General features: G+C 44.1%; 1 pseudogene; it reads right to left on the bottom strand.

Annotated features, from left to right (window-relative positions):
* Positions 1–1,019: 1,019 nt before the first annotated feature.
* LOC139264806 (U2 spliceosomal RNA) lies at positions 1,020–1,196 on the bottom strand (annotated as a pseudogene).
* Positions 1,197–8,004: the final 6,808 nt, after the last annotated feature.

The following is an 8,004-nucleotide window of genomic DNA, read 5'->3' as shown; positions in this document are numbered from 1 at the left end:
CAATGAAAGGCCTTTTTGGGTGATATATGGGCGATATGAAGTAAAACGTCTAGCCCATGGTTCTTAGAAGTTACTGTTTGTTATATTAGCAGATGAATGCTTAGCATGCTTGTATGGCATTCTCCTGTCTGCTATTTAAATGAGAACTGAACGTATTTGTTTTAAATAGATTAACACTAGTGTTAAAATAGCAAAGGAATGCTTCCACATACTATACTTGCTATTAAAATAAGATAACTGGTATTCTAATGATGCACATTTGTACAGGTTAAGTGTCATGGCATCACAAGGCTTTTACATCTATATAAGGTATAGTATAGTTGGCATATATCTCTACAACTTATGCAAGCAAGCTATCAGGTGATTCTACAACAATTAGGCTCTCTGAAATTCATGTGCATTTTAAGTTCATGAGCAGCGACCTTTAACTACCAAGAGAATCCTCACAAAAATCAAACACATCTTTGGGCTAATTTCTTCAACAGATAAATTGTACATGATGAGCAACTGATGTTAAAATAAACATCAATGTAACTATTTATAGAGAGGAGTGTCAGTCTTGTACCCTTTCTAATCCATAAAATACCGTGGAGTTCCTGTTAATACATACAGCAACAATTTGACAATGTTGCTGACAAATTTTGCTTGGCACAACCAGCCTCTGGATCTTTGCAGGTATGTCACAGAACTATTGAAGTCAATGGAAAAGTAAATAGGGCGAGGTGTAAAACGGGCCGTCAATTCACTGTCGCCCACTTTACGCTAAATTGTATGTCCAGGTTTGAACAGTTGGAGATTAAATCTGAGCTGCTTGAATGACATGTGGTCAGTATTCCTCAGCTTGTGAAGTGGGAGAAAAAGGCAAAGGATTAATTCTCCATACTCTGGATATTCCCACCCCTCAAAAACAGATGTTAGAATTTTTAATTTTTTTTAATCCAATTTCGTTCCAGATCAACTCTAACGCCAAAGATCACTTTGCGCCAATGTGTTTGATCTTAGGCCAAAAGGCCGAGAGGCAAAGTTGCACCGTTCCTGGAAATATTGCAATACCAGGTCAGTGCATGGAGTGGACGGGGCATGCCCCAGATCCAGCTCCCTGTCCAAAAATCAATTCAATATCCTGTCCCCATAGGGTATATTAAACTGATAAGAACAGATACTACACTTGATCTTAGCCAGATGTTAGAAAATATTGCATGAAGTTAATAAAAAGGCCAATCAGACTTGATCAGGCCTCATGAAAGATCACAAATAAGCAAAGAATGCAGCACTCTGCAGCTATGGTGGTACACTGAAAGATAGGAAGCTAAAGTTCAAAGTTGGCATAAGTAAGGATTACAAACTTAAGAGTTGTGAGTGCCAGGAAAGCAAAATATGCGAATGAATTGCAGACATATTCATACAACGTATTACACAAACCATAGAGTATTTGAGTAATATGACACTTATCAAAAATTCTTTGAAGGTTTGAATTTCCACAGAATCAATCCCGTCAGACTCTCCCTGCCAAACAAAGCAATCATTCTCTCATCAAATAGCATGAGTATCTATCCCATAGTGATATAGCCTGTGGAAATTCTTACTTTGCTAACTTAACAACATTAACCGCAGTTCAAAAATAATTTATTTTTTAAAGCACTATCAACGTTTGGACTGAATATAGTGCTTTATAAATGCATAATTCATAACTTTCCCTGATGGGCTTTGTTATGTATGTTAACTGTCAGAGTTCTAATGGTCTCTGGCAGACATGTGCAAGCCATGTATATAATGTTAGCAGCCATGTTGAATCCTCACTTTGAGAATAAATAAACTGGAGTAAGGTCATGCCTGAACTAACTCACCGTACCTAGCCTCGTGGAGTTATTCAATACTTAACAATTTGTAACGAGTTAAAAATACGAACTTTCACACAACCATGTCTGTTGGAATTTTGGAGAGATTCGTGGCAGGGGAAGACTGGGAGGATTTCACTGATCACCTCGACCAGAACTTTGTAGCCAACGGATTGGAAGGAACCGATAACGCAATTAAGCGCAGGGCGGTTCTCCTCACCGTTTGTGGGTCAAATATTTATGGCCTTATCAAGAATCTACTCTCACCGACTCAGCCAATGGATAAGACTTACAAGGAATTGTGTACGCTGGTTCGGAACAACTTTAAACCAAAGGAAAGCATCATCATGGCGAGGTATCATTTCTGTACGCACAATCGCTCCGAGGGCCAGGACGTGGCGGAATTTATCGCCGACCTGAGACGTCTCGCTGGGCCGTGCAACTTCAGAGCTGCATTGGAGGAAATGCTGTGGGACTTTTTCGTGCTTGGCATTGGCCGTGAGGTCATCCTTCGAAAGCTGCTGGCTGCTGAATCTCTAAACCTGAGCAGGGCCATCACGATCGGCCAGGCATGCATGTCCACGGACAAAAACTAGAAACAGATATCTTCCCAGCATTGAAACTCACTGACAAGTACTGTGCATAAAATAATATCATCGGCAGGCAGAACTGCACATGGCAGGGCCTACTCGTCCGCATTTGTATGACTTGTAACTGCTCAAAGTCCGCCATCGGGAGTGAATCAAATCTCGCCTTGTTGGCATTGCGGGAGCTATCATCGGGGCCGTCAATGCCGATTCAAGCAATATGTGTGCAAATGTGTGCAATATGGGGCACCTTCAACGAATGTGTCCGCAACTGAGCAAATGTGCTGCGACACATCACGTGGCTGAGGATGATCGATCCAGAGTGGATCAAGCGGCACAGGCAACTCAACCCGAGGTACAGGAGGAAGAAGTGTATGGGGGACATTCTTTTACCAAAAGTCCTCCGATAATGCTGGAAGTTAAATTAAATGGGGTTCTGGTATCCATGGAATTGGACACAGTTGCGAGTCAGTCAATAATGAGCCAGAAGGCTTTCGAAAAGCTGTGGGACACTAAGGCAAAAAGACCCAAACTAAGCCCAATCAATGCGAAGCTGCATACCTACACCAAAGAGCTTATACCAGTCATTGGCAGAGTGACAGTAAAGGTTATTGTGTATGCAAGCACTCTAATAATGACTCCACGAGGTAAGGGTATAGTACTTGAACTGTAGTGACCTTAGTCCTTCATTGCAGCTCCTAGAGCGAGGACACCAAGAGGTGAGCTCCCTTTTATATTTGGTTACCTGCAGTGTACAGGTGACCCTTGGGTCTCCAGGAGCAGCACCCTCTAGTGTACAGGTATAGTGTATACAGGGTGAAGGTACATTCAGCGGTCTAGTGTTACAGTACATATTTAACATGCATACATAACAACACTCCCCCCTAAGCCTTTCCCAATGTCCCTTATTGCCATGACATGGGGAGGTGATCAGTAGTGGGCTGTGGGAGGTTGTGGTGAGGGTTGTGTGGGTGCCAGGAGTGATCCATGTGCTCATGGCTGCACTCATCCATTCCCCCACCCCATACATAGACCATGTGGGTGTCACTGTTGGAGGATTCCACAGTGGTGGAGCAAGTGCTATGGGTAAGGTACATACATTGTAGAATTGGTAGTTGGTGGCATTTAGTGGTGGGCAGGGCCACAGGATGGTGTGGGTTCCTTGTCCTCCATTGGTGGTGGAAATCTGGTCATCCCAGGTTCTGCCGGGAAAGCTGGAGGGTATTGGCCTCTTGCTCTCGGTGCTTGCCCTGGTGGCCAGGGGGGGGGATAGGGCCGGTCTGGGGCAGGTTGCCAATGGTGGTGGCTGTGCTGCCATAGACCGCTGTCCCTGCAGTGAGTATGCTCCAACTGGGTGTGTGTGAGCCCTCTGCAAGGGGAGCTTGTACATCACGCCGCCATGGGACACCTGGACATCTACGCTGCCAACGACTGGCCTTTTGTGTAGGTGAGCAGATAAACCTGGATTGAGGACATTTTTGGTCGTTCGGTAGGATTGTCCCAGAGTTTCTCAAAGGCCGTCTGATTCATCAACGATTGGCTCGCCCTTGTGTCGATCTCCATCGAGACTGGAACCCCGTTGATTTCTACTTCCATTTTCCACCGGGAACTCTCGGTGGAGCAGGTATATATTCCGTACTCCTCTTCCAGGGGCTGAGCAGCTTCATCCTCATCAGTGTCAGAGCCCGGGTGATCGGCCAACTCTTCAGCGACTCGGTGAGTAAAACTTTTTCTACACATTTGCTGAAGGTGACCTTTAGTGTTGCAGCCTTTGCAGGTATAGTCTTTGTATCGGTACTGGTGGGCCCTGTGGCTTCCTCCATAGCGCCAACACCAGGCTAGCCGGTTGGCCCCATGTGGCCGACTCAGGGTTGCAGGACTCGGGCAGCATTCTTGCCTCTGAAAGTCGCCATTCTGTTCACTGTACTCTTCAGGTTAGAGTCCTGGGTGTGGGTCATCATCCGTTTGGAGTCGCAGACCAAAATCATGAATGCCTGGCTCACTTTGATTGCCTTCTGCAGGGTGACCGTAGTGTCCGCAGAGAGCAGTTTATGGAGGAGGCCCTTGTGGCCGATTCCAATAACGAAGATGTCCCTTAGTGCTTCGGTGAGGTGGTCGCCAAAATCACATGGTGCAGCCAATCTTCTTAAATCTGCAGCGTATGTAGCAATTTCTTGGCCTTCGGGCTGCCGGTGGGTGTAGAACCAGTGCCTGGCTGTGAGGATGTTCTCTTTAGGTTTAATTTGTTCTTGCATTAAAGTTATGAACTCTGCATAGGTCTTGGTTGTCATCTTTGCTGGGGCTAGCAGGTTCCTGACGAGGCCATGGATAGTGGGCCCACAACTGCTGAGCAGGATGGTTCTGCGCTTGTTCGCCAGCGAGATTGGTGAGTCCCCAGCCAGGTTGTTCGCGATGAAAAAGTGTTCTAGCCTTTCCACAAAGGCATCCCAATCTTCCCCATCAGTGAATTGTTGGAAGTTGCTTAGGTTATACATGTTGTGTATGGAAATTCGTAACCTCGTCGCCAGTTATTGTGCATGCAAGCACTCTAATAATGATTCCACGAGGTAAGCGTATAGTACTTGAACTGCAGTGACCTTAGTCCTTTATTGCAGCTCCTAGAGTGAGGACACCAAGAGGTGAGCTCCCTTTTATACTTGGTTACCTGCAGTGTACAGGTGACCCTTAGGTGCCCAGCAGCAGCACCCTCTGGTGTACAGGTATAGTGTACACAGGATGAAGGTATATTCAGTGGTCTAATGTTACAATACATACATTAACATGCATACATAACAAAGGTATCGTACGATATAGCTGTGCATGATTTATCGTTGTGGATCGTTTGCAATAAAGGCCAAGATTCCATTGGCCTTCCTGATCATTACTGTACCTGCATATTAACCTTTTGTGTTTCATCCACAAGTACCCCCAGGTCCCACTGTACTGCAGCACTTTGCAATTTTTCTCCATTTAAATAATAACTTGCCATGAGCTCACACTTTCCAACATTATACTCCATCTGCCAAATTTTTGCCCACTCACTTAGCCTGTCTATGTCCTTTTGCAGATTTTTTGTGTCCTCCTCACACATTGCTTTTCCTCCCATCTTTGTATCGTCAGCAAACTTGGCTACGTTACACTCGGTCCTTTCTTCCAAATCATTAATATAGATTGTAAATAGTTGTGGTCCCAGCACTGATCCCTGCGACACCCCACTAGTTACTGATTGCCAATACGGGAATTAACCATTTATCCCGACTTCTGTTTTCTGCTAGTTAGCCAATCCTCTATCCATGCTAATATATTACCCCCGACCCCGTGAACTTTTATCTTGTGCAGTAACCATTTATGTGGCATCTTGTCAAATGCCTTCTGGAAGTCTAAATACATCACATCTTCTGGTCCTCTTTATCCACCCTGTTCATTACATCCTCAAAGAATTCCAGCAAATTTGTCAAACATGACTTCCCCTTCATAAATCCATGCTGACTTTGCCTGGCCGAATTATGCTTTTCCAAATATCCTGCTACTGTTTCTTTAATAATGGACTCCAACATTTTCCCAACCACAGTTGTTAGGCTAACTGGTCTATAGTTTACCGCTTTTTGTCTGTCTCCTTTTTTTAAATAGGGGTGTTACATTTGCAGTTTTCCAATCTGCTGGGACTTCTCCAGAAGCCAGGAAAATTACAACCAATGCATCCACTATCCCTGTCGCTACTTCTCTTAAGACCCGAGGATGCAAGCCATCAGGTCCAGGGGATTTATCCGCCTTTAGTCCCATTATCTTACTGAGTACCACCTCCTTAGTGACTGTGATTGTGTTAAGTTCCTCCCCGCCTATAGCCTTTTGACTATCTACGGTTGGAATATTGTTTTTGTCCTCTACCGTAAAGACTGATACAAAATATTTGTTCAGAGTTTCTGCCATCTTCATGTTCCCCATTACTAATTCCCCTGTCTCGTCCTCTATGGGACCAACATTTACTTTAGCCACTCTTTTCCTTTTTATATACCTATAGAAACTCTTGCTATCTGTTTTTATATATCGTGCTAGTTTACTTTCATAGTCTATCTTCCCTTTCGTAATCATATTTTTAGTCATTCTTTGTTGGCTTTTAAAAGCTTCCCAATCTTCTGTCCTCCCACTAGTTTTGGCCACTTTGTATGCCCTTGTTTTTAATTGGATACCATTCTTTATTTCTTTTGTTAGCCACGAATGGCTATCTTTTCTTTAACACCCTTTTCTTCTCACTGGAATATATTTTTCTGGAGAATTGTAAAATATCTCCTTAAATGTACACCACTGTTCATCAACCATCCTACACTTTAATCTATTTTCCCAGTCCACTTTAGCCAACTCTGCCATCATACCTTCATAGTCTTCTTTATTTAAGCTTAGTACGCTGGTTTGAGATTCAATTTTCTCACCCTCCATCTGAATTTGAAAGTCAATTATGCTATGATCACTCATTCCAAGGGGATCCTTTACTAGGAGATTGTTTATTAATCGTGTCTCATTACACAGGACCAGATCCAAGATAGCCTGCCCCCTGGTTGGTTCCATTACAAACTGCTCAAGGAACCCGTCCCTTATGCACTGTATGAACTCTTCCTCAAGGCTACCCTGACCAATTTGATTTGTCCAATCAATATGGAGGTTAAAATCACCCATGATTATTGCTGTTCCCTTTTTACAAGCCCCCACTATTTCCTGGTTTATACTCCGACCAACAGAGTTGCTACTGCTACCTATAAACTACGCCCACCAGTGACTTTTTCCCTTTATTATCCCTTATCTCCACCCAAACTATTTCAACATCCTGATCATTTGAGCCAATATTCTTTCTCACTATTGCAATGATTTTATCCTTTATCAATAGAGCTACCCCATCTCCTTTTTCTTTCTGTCTGTCCTTCCGGATTGTCAAATACCCCATAATATTTAATTCCCAGTCCTGGTCACCTTGCAACCACGTCTCTGTAATGGCTATCAGATCAGACCCATTTGTATCTATTTATGCCGTCAACTCATCTATTTTGTTACAAATGCTTCGTGCATTTAGACAAAGTGCCTTTAAATTTGTTTTTTTTTACCCTTTTTTCCTGCTGGTTTCCTCTCTCCTTCAAACTCACTTTCTTTATTTTTGCTTTCTAATTCCAGCATTACGCCCCTCCCTACTGAATCTATTTTTACAGGTTCCCATCCCCCTGCCAAGCTAGTTTAAACCCTCCCCAACAGCACTAGCAACACTCCCCCCCCGCCCCCCACCACCACAGCTTGTCCAGGTCCCACCTCCCCCAGAAGCGGTCCCAATGCCTCAGGAAACTAAAGCCCTCCCGCCTGCACCATCTCTCCAGCCACGTATTTATCTGCTCTATCCTTCTATTTCTGTACTCACTAGCTCGTGGCACCAGGAGTAATCCGGAGATTACTACATTTGAGGTCCAGCTTTTTAATCTCTCTCCTAGCTCCCTAAACTCTACCTGCAGGACCTCATCCCTCTTTCTACCTATGTCATTGGTCCCGATATGGACCACGACCTCTGGCTGTTCACCCTCTTCCTTCAGAATGCCCTG

This window comes from Pristiophorus japonicus, chromosome 5 (genome assembly GCF_044704955.1).
Source record: "Pristiophorus japonicus isolate sPriJap1 chromosome 5, sPriJap1.hap1, whole genome shotgun sequence".
Taxonomy (NCBI): Eukaryota; Metazoa; Chordata; class Chondrichthyes; family Pristiophoridae; genus Pristiophorus; species Pristiophorus japonicus.
The sequence above is the reverse complement of the archived record's forward strand: the minus strand, read 5'-3'. Positions and strand labels throughout refer to the sequence as shown.